This window comes from Bos grunniens, chromosome 24 (genome assembly GCF_055505025.1).
Source record: "Bos grunniens cultivar Pamir isolate PY7600 chromosome 24, Bosgru_T2T1.0, whole genome shotgun sequence".
Classification (NCBI taxonomy): Eukaryota; Metazoa; Chordata; class Mammalia; order Artiodactyla; family Bovidae; genus Bos; species Bos grunniens.
The window spans coordinates 56,994,951-57,003,853 of NC_141188.1; the positions used below are offsets into that span (position 1 = coordinate 56,994,951).

The window sequence follows — 8,903 nt, forward strand, 5'->3', positions numbered from 1 at the left end:
AGTAAAGTTTGGGCTTCTAGGGACAATAAGCTGTGGGGAAGTGACTAGGAAATTCCTGGGGGAATAAACGGAAGGGAAGATTCCCTGGAGAACTGATAGGCTACCCACTCCAGTATTCTTGGGGTTCCCTGGTGGTAATATGGAAGATCTGGGTTCGATCTCTGAATTGGGAAGATCCCCTGGAGGAGGGCATGGCAACCTATTCCAGAATTCTGGCCTGGAGAATCCCCATGGACAGAGGAGCCTGGAGGGTTACAGCCCATGGGGTGGCAAAGAGTCAGACACGATTGAGTACCTAAGCACAGCACAGCACAGCAGCAAGTTTGGCTTTGTTAAGTTTTTTTTTTTTTTTTTTTTTTAATGTGGTGATGTTGGTTTAGTCACTAAGTTGTGTCTGACTCTTGTGACCCCATGAACTGTAGCCCTCCAGACTCCTCTGTCCATGGATTTTCCAGGCAAGAATACTGGAGTGGGTTGCCATTTCCTCATGTTTAAAGTCTTTATTGAATTGGTTACAATATGGCTTCTGTTCTGTGTTTTGTGGCCATGATGTGGGATCTCAGCTCCCCGATCAGGGATTGAACCATATCGCCCGCATTGTAAAGCGAAGTCCTCATCACTAGACCACCAGGGAAGTCCCATAAGGTCTGTTTTAGTAAGATCTGTTTATGAAAACTCATCTTGCTCTTGGCTACCCATCTTCAATGATGAATCTTTCTTCTGTCTTTGGTTGGGGTATAGGTACCTTCCTCACAAAGAAAGTTATTCCTTTTTTTAAGGCAGATAAGGGAAAGGCTAAGAATTTTTCCTGGATCTGTTGATTCTCAGTTGCCTTCAGCTCAAAATAATCCTATGCCAAAGTGGCATATTTTGGAGTGGCATATTCTGATATTAATAGTTTAAAAAGATAATTATAAGTGCTTTCAATTAAATGGACTTTTATCCTAAGGTTTTCTTTCCTCCATTTTCAGCTTTTAAAATAAACTGTATTTCATGAAAAGATGTCTGTAATTGGGGGCATATATTTTCCTCTAATGTCTTTGTTTGGCAAAATAAAACCTTAGAAACTCAATGCTATTCCCTCAATTTTTTTAAATTTATTTTTTATTTCAGTGGTCCATGATTTAAGAAGAAGGGGGCGGCAGAGGGTGGGATGGTTAGATAGCATCACTGACCCAGTGGATATGAAACTGAACAAACTCAGGTAAATAGTGAGCAATGGGAGCCTGGCATACTGCAGTTCATGGGGTTGCAAAGAGCCGGACACAATTTAGCGACTGAACAACAACAATGATCTCTCAAGCACCTGGAAACACCGCCTCCAGCACTTTCTCTGGAAGAAATAGTAACAGTAGCCACTTTTATTGAGTCCCTGCTATGCCTCAGACAATGGTTGGGGAGATGTACGTATACTCTTGATAACACTAACACCAGTCCTAGGAGGTGGATGGTATTGTTCTGATTCAATAAAGGAGGAAAGCAAGGCGGACTGAAGTTAAGTTGTTTGCTTCAAGTGGCATAATCTGGGGGTGATCTTAGCATCTGTCATTTAAACAGGACAGCCTTGGAACTTCCCTGGTGATTCAGTTTTTAAGACTTCACCTTCCAACGCAGGGGATGTGGGTTTGATCCCTGGTCAGAGAGCTGAGATCCCACATGCCTTGCTGCCAAAAAATCCAAAGCATAAAACAGAAGCGGTATTGTAACAAATTCAATAGAGACTTTAAAAAAATAAACAAGACACTTTTTAGGGTAAAAGAAGGTAATAGTCACAGTTACATCAGGACATCAAGTACCAATGGGGTCTTTCCAGGACAATGCAGCACAGTCACCCTTCAGAGCTACTTCACATCCTCTATCGGCCGGGATTTCGATCAGCTGGCATCTAAAGCCCAGGTGTGCTCTGGTCACTATATGAGGCTGCTTCTGAAAGTTCTATAAAAATAGGGATATCAGGCTTCCCTGGTGGCTCAGTGGTAAAGAGTCCACCTACCAATGTAGGAGACACGAGTTTGATCCCTGATCTGGGAAGATCCCGTATTCCTCGGCACAACTAAGTCCGTGTGGGGCACTATGAAGCCTGTGCTCTGGAAGCCAGTGAGTCCAAGTACTGAAGCCCAAGAGTCTGTGTTCCACAAGAGAAGCCGCTGCAGTGAGAAGCCCACACACCCGAACCACAGCTAGAGAGTAACCCCGGCTGGCCACAGTTAGAAAAGAGCCTATGCAGCAACAAAGACCCAGCACAGCAAAAAATAAATAAAATAGATAAATAGAATTATTTAAAAGAAAATAGGGAAATCAATTTTGGGGAGACTGAATGTACCAGACTGTTTCACTAGGGTGGACAAAACAATCCTATATTCAGCACTCTGTTAGGAATGACTGGATCACAGGACATCTATTTGCCATGGCAATTTGACACATAGTTTGAGGCTGAGAAGGTGAATCACCTAGAATTCACCAGCCTGTAGAGAACTATGTTAGTGCCTGATCTTAAGAGAGGAATCGATTTTCCACGTGTCGAAGTTACATTAAGGGAGTGGCTGGTGGGACTCTGATTTCATCTCCGGGTGCCCACAGGACAGAGACAGGAATAGATCCCTCGGTTGTCATGACTGCAGCCCAGCAAGGCAACCCCAGAAATGATTCTGGGAGGGGCTGAGCCTAACCCTGGAAGGGAAGTAGGAGCCTGGCAATTATTAATATTTACCTTGAAATGAGAGCCTGGGACTCTACAGGAGTTACTGCTGCGTGCTTAACTTGCCCTCTGTCATCGGGGAAGATGCAGGCGAAACCTGCCTGTCTTGAATAGATGAAGACGGTGGTGGGAAAGCAGCCCAATGACCCTAAATCCGCACGAGGCCCCATCCCTCTCTGCTGCCTCGTGTTGTCATGAATAAACGCAGTTCAGCTCCGGGGCCACTCCTGGTGCTCTCACCTGCACCGTGACCTGTAACTTTCTAATTTTCTTTTTTTTTTTTTGGAGAAGGGTTCTTCCCTTGCCAGAAAGGGCTTTCTGTTTGTGAAAGAATATGTAAAACAGCACCAGGTGAAGAATGACTTTTTCACCCAGTCTCAAAACCATCACAAAGAGACAAATTTTGCTGCTTTTGCTTCGTGTGTGAATTTTTTTTTTCCACACAGCTCTATTCATCGCCTGAAACAATGGGGCCAGTGTTGGCCAGCAGAGAATGGTGCTATTCATGTGGGCCCCTAGCCTGTACTTGTTAGTCTTGGCTGCCCTGCGCCGCTGGCTGCTGGCAAGAAAGCCGGTCTGTGTTGCTGGACGGAGCAGGGCAGATCAGAGACTGAACGCTGGCAGCCAGATTCCCAGATAACCTCAACTCCTCTAGAACACTCTTGTTGACTTAAGCGTGTGCTTTAAGGGGCGTCTGGAATTCCAAGAACTTCTGCCAGGTGTGCGGGCAGGTGCCTGTGCTCTCAGTGTGGCAATCCCTGCCGTCCTGGGATCATCAAACCTGCTTTCCTTAGGGGGTTAAATGACTGGGGTAGGAATCAGGCACTCGATCTGAATTCTGGCTCCCGAGCTGATTGGTGGTAGGAAGAGGGATGAGTCTTAACCCCTCTGGATCGCCAGGCCTTCATCTGTGGAAAGCAGCTAACCATGCCACCAACCTCATGGGGCACCGTGACATTCAGTGATGTGATACCCTGCTCTGATCAGTGTGGAATGAATGATCGTTAACCAAAAGCTGATGCAGTGATTACTGTCGTGGATGACAGCCTGGTGTAGGGCCAGGTTTCTCTGGGTGGGAAGGTAACCCTGTGAAAGGATGAACAGACGCACCATCGTGCAGAATGGATTGGGGTGGGGGGCAGAGAGAAGACAAGCTTCCGAACTCCATTTATAGTGCCGCAAGGGTAGAATGTTCTGCACAGGGAGGAAAACGTGCTGTGGCTGAGGCCACTCCATTCCTCTCAAGGACAGAACAGAAAGCTCCTCTGCTTTCCCTCGGCGTGATCCCGCAAGAAGGGGGCTGTTAATGTATGCTCGGGATGGCCTCGTCATCCTTGGCCTTCCTCTCCAACACAGCCTGAGCACAGCAGACAAGCTGCACCCTGCTGTTCATGTTCTTTTTCTCAAGCGAGGTAGTCTTAGAGGTCTTATTTGGCTTCGGTGGGGGGGCCAACTGCAAATTATAAGCAACCTGTGGGAAACTTCGAGACTGGTAAGGTGGCTCCACCATCTCTAGGTTCACCCCAGTGCACAGCCCCGCAGACTGTTCGAATCCAAATGTGTTACGAAGATTAGTGTAGCCGGTCCAAATCAAGTAAAGTCTAAGATGGATGTAGGGCTGGAAACAGACAGTCTTTCAAGTTCCTTCCAAGCCAGCATGTTGTGATTTGTGAAGTTTTCCTCTGAATCAATGCTCTTGAGTCACCTTGTCTTCTGTGAGGTTGCCACCGTGAAAGCCAGACACATTTGGCACTGATCTGCTCGGCATGGCTTATGTAGCCATACACTCGTTATGGTGTCAGCACTTGAGATTCTGCTAATGTACTATATGAAGCATAAACCGTACTAATCACAAGGGCAATTTTCTATGTTATGTACATTATAGAGAAAAGATAGCGTATCCTTGGTGATTCTGGACATCTTAACCGGTCGTTCTGGGAACAGCAGACTTCACTTGGTGTGATCCCATAATTAGAAGACATTATTGTGGTTCATAAATGGCATTAATTAAAATTTTAATTAAATTTTCAAAAGATAATTTAACAAGAGTGGGATTGATTAGAAAATTATCAATGAATTTACAGATTCATTTAAGACATTTATCTCTGTCACTTTTAAATTTCGTTGAAATCTGTTAAAAGCTACGGTGGATATGTCCACAGTAACATTTAAATAGTCACTGTATTGTTTCAAGAGGCCAGTTGTTTGGAAGACGTGTCTTGATGTGTTTTATTGAGCAGTGAACTTTACAGTTTATTTTGACGAACATTGTCCTGAAACAAATTGACAATAAAATGAAAACTGTCCAGTGTTCATTCTAAAACCAAAATGTTTAGCCAAATACATTTTTCTTAAAAACATAAATAAGGATTTCCAGACAAATGAATGACTGAGGCAAATTTACTGATGGCCTATCTGAGTGTTGGTCAGGGAGCTGACATGAGCGATTCTGAATTCTAACATAAGATGGATAATAGGTCTAAAATCTACCCAAAAAGTAACATAAATGAGTGAATAAATGAATCGAGTACTGGGCCAGAAAGCAGGAGATCTAGTACTTATACAACATGGTAAACACTATTTAACTCAGGCCCTTATTTTATTTTACTTTATTTATTAATTTTTTAAGGCCAACTTGAACCGCAACAGCAAGACACACAGTTTCCATTTCAACAATGTAAATGGTGTCCATGAGGACCTGGAGGTAAGGCCTCATTTATCCGTTGCTTCCCTCACTCCCTCCACAAATACAAAGCTAGAGTGATGCAGTCAGTGAATCCGCTGGACTCTGCCCTTAAAGTGCATCCAGAATCCAATCACTTCTCTCCACCCCTGAGGTCACTGATGGACTCGAGCCACCGTCCTTTGTCTGCCTAAACAATTGCCTCGGTTTCCTGACTGGGTCTCCCTGTTTCTACTCTGCTGGCAACATAGTCATCAGTGGTAGTCTTCGGAAATGTGGGCCAGGTCTTTCAAACACCTTCCAGGGGCATCAAACCTCATCAGTAACAAGACTCTACGTCCTTGCTGTGTTGTCCTGCCTGGCTTCCTGTCTTCCCACAGCCCACCCCTCCCCTCCCACCGCCCTCTCCCCAAACACAGTGCATGCATCACTGCAGGGGGCTGTGCTCCACCCCCAGACACACCTCTGTCTGCTCCCCCATCTCGCTCAGGTCTCTGGTCAAGTCACCAGAGTTCAGATCATGCTATTGTTCTCCATCTCCTCACCAGGCTTTATGTCTCCCCATAGTGTTTATCTTCACGTGTGTGGACTGTTCACAAAAACATTTTTACGCTTGATCAGTTTTGATCTCCGTTCCTGATGTTCAAGAGATAAATGATTCCGATAAGTCACCGTGGGAGTTATGATAGGATAATAGAAAATACAGTAGTGGGAATAGAAGCAAGAATTGGCTGATTTTCTTAAGGAAGAACTGCTTAAGTGGAGGCTGAAGAATGAATACAAGTAAGCCAGACAGAGAGTTCTGGGAAGGGCAAACAATGTGTATACTCTAGTTTCTTAGTTCATTAGTTAATTTCCTTCTAGATCATGTCTTTTTTCTAAAAGTTTAAAATTATTTATTGTTCAATTTTCACTGTGCCATGTGGCTTGTGGGCTCTTAGTTCCCCAACAAGGGATCAAACGGGTGCCCTTTGCACGGGAAGCCCAGAGTCCCAACCACTGGACCACCAGGGAAGCCCCCTCTACATCATGTCTTCTTGTCCTTGTCATTTTAATTCTTGTAAATGTAACATCTGCTTCTTGCAACAGTTTGGATTAAATAATATGAGGAAGTTCTTGCTAAAAAAAAAAAAAAAAAAAAAACACCAGAAAGGTGGACAAAATATTTAGAAACGTGTTTCTAAGTAGACAGCTGAGTCCTTAAAGAAGTAAGGGGTGTGAGAGAATCTTCAACCCAGACAAGAAGGACTAAAGACTTGAGCATGACAGCACTGTTATCCTGGGGTGGGGTGGGTCCCAGACCTGAAAGATGAGTGCCCAGCCCACAGTTAGGAAACAGGGAGGAAATAATTGCCAATGGATGATAGCCCACCTACACACAAAATAAAAGGATTGGAACCCAGAGAACTTCAAGTCACAGAGTGTTAGAGGAAGACTCTAAATATGTTTAAAGTGATTAAGGAAATAAATCAGAATAGCATAAAACATTATAAATAAGGAATGGGAAGCTTTGAAATTAAATTTCTAAAATTCAAGCATATACATACTGAAGTGGAAAGCATACCAGATAGTTTAACCAAGGGATCCTAACAGTTCAGTCAAGATTTCCCCAAACGGTAGTTCAGAGAGATCAGGACAAGAAAAATAGTTTTTGAAGGAGAGGAAGAGTGCTCTTAGGAGAGTGCCAGAAGGAATAAAGGAAAGGAGTAAATAAAGAGAGGAAATGGGGCAGAGGGAGCCTGTGAGGAGATGAGGCTTAGAACCTTCCAGGTTTGATGAAAGATACGAAATCTCAGGTTTAGGAGGCCTGAGTGGGGTTAGGTGATACCTGGACACAGCTTATAAAAATGCCAAATATCAACAGAGAATCTTAAAGAGTTGTTGTTGTTCACTTGCTCAGTTGTGTCTGACTCTTTGTGACCCCGTGGACTGCGGCACACCAGGCCTCCCAGTCCCTCACCATCTCCTGGAGGTTGCTCAAACTCACGTCCATTGAGTCTGTAATGCCATCCAACCATCTCGTCCTCTGTCATCCCCTTCTCCTCCCGCCTTCTAAGACCCAGCATCGGGGTCTTTTCTAATGAGTTGGCTCTTCACATCAGGTGCCCAGAGTATTGGAGCTTCAGCTTCAGCATCAGTCCTTCCAATGAATATTCAGGACTGATTTCCTTTAGGAGGGACTGGTTTGATCTCCTTGCAGTCCAAGGGAATATTAAGAATCTTCTCCCCAACACCACAGCTCAAAAGCATCAATTTTTCAGTGCTCAGCTTTCTTTATGGTCCTACTCGCACATCCATACATGACTACTGGAAAATCTTAGCTTCACCTAGACGGACCTTTGTCAGCACAGTAATGTCTCTGCTTTTTAATTCACCGTCTAGGTTTGTCGTCGTTGACACTGACTGTAACCTTCTCAGAAACAACAGGAGAATGAAGAAGACGCAGTCTTCAAAGCACCGAGGGGAGCCACTGCCAACCTGTAGATTTTGTATCCAACCACACTGTCACTCATGAATAAGAGTGAAAGAGATGATCAGCTAAAAACTGAGTGCTTACCATTATCAGCCCTGTGCTGGAAGCACAGAATAAGGGATGTGGCTCGGGGAAAAAAAAGGATTTAAACTCCAAAGGAAGGAGATGCAAGATGGTAAGCAAAGGAACTGGTAAACATGTGAGTTTATATGGGCAACAAATGATTATATAAAATAGCCATAACAATTATGATAATTCAATAGGATATGAAAATAAGGTAGAAAAAATTACTGGACAAAATAGTGTGTATGGTGGGAGGGTGGTAATCAGAGTTAAAGTATTTGAAGGCTTTTGCCATCTAAGAGCAGAAGAGAAACATTGGTTTAACTTTGGGCCTTATTAGGTCTGGACTCATGTCAAAAATTTAAGAATAGCTGAAACAATAGAAACTTACAAACCAGTAGAGGAAAACATGAGAATAGAGGAAATTCCATCTTTCCAAAAGCAGTTAGAAGTTAGCAGAAAAAAGAATCAGATAAAGTATGGTAAGGAAGCAAAAACTAAGATGGAAAAAGTTGAAATACATGTGCAATTACAATAATTCTAAACTCACTAAAATGATACCAGCAATAGCAGCAAAAATATACTTCATCTAGACATTAACAAGATGGCTAGGTTTGACAGTCATCTAATAGGTAGATATTAGAAGGTCCTTGGTCACTGTAACATTTCTTTCTTTATATAATACACATGGAGATGTAGATATTATATAGATATAATATATACACACATATAGGTAATGTGTGTGCATGTGTGCTCAGTTGCTTCAGTCATGTCTAACTCTTTGTGACTCTATGGGCTGTAGCCTGCCAGACTCCTCTGTCCACAGGATTCTCCAGGAAAGTATACTGGAGTGGGTTGCCATTTCCTTCTCCAGGCCCCATATAGGTATATAGTATATAAGGGCTTCCCTAGAGGCTCAGTGGTAAAGAATCCGCCTGCAGTACAGGAGACTTGGGTTTGATCCGAGAATTGGGACGCCCCCCTGG

At 43.7% G+C, this 8,903-nt stretch overlaps 1 long non-coding RNA gene across 1 annotated transcript in view; it reads left to right on the forward strand.

The window, feature by feature from the left end:
- Positions 1-7,926, forward strand: part of LOC147346326 (uncharacterized) — a 49,634-nt gene extending 41,708 nt beyond the window's left edge. Inside the window, exons 2-3 of the long non-coding RNA XR_015154115.1 lie at positions 5,328-5,402; positions 7,764-7,926. This is a non-coding gene — a long non-coding RNA (uncharacterized LOC147346326). The remainder of the gene's footprint in view (positions 1-5,327; positions 5,403-7,763) is intronic.
- Positions 7,927-8,903: the final 977 nt, after the last annotated feature.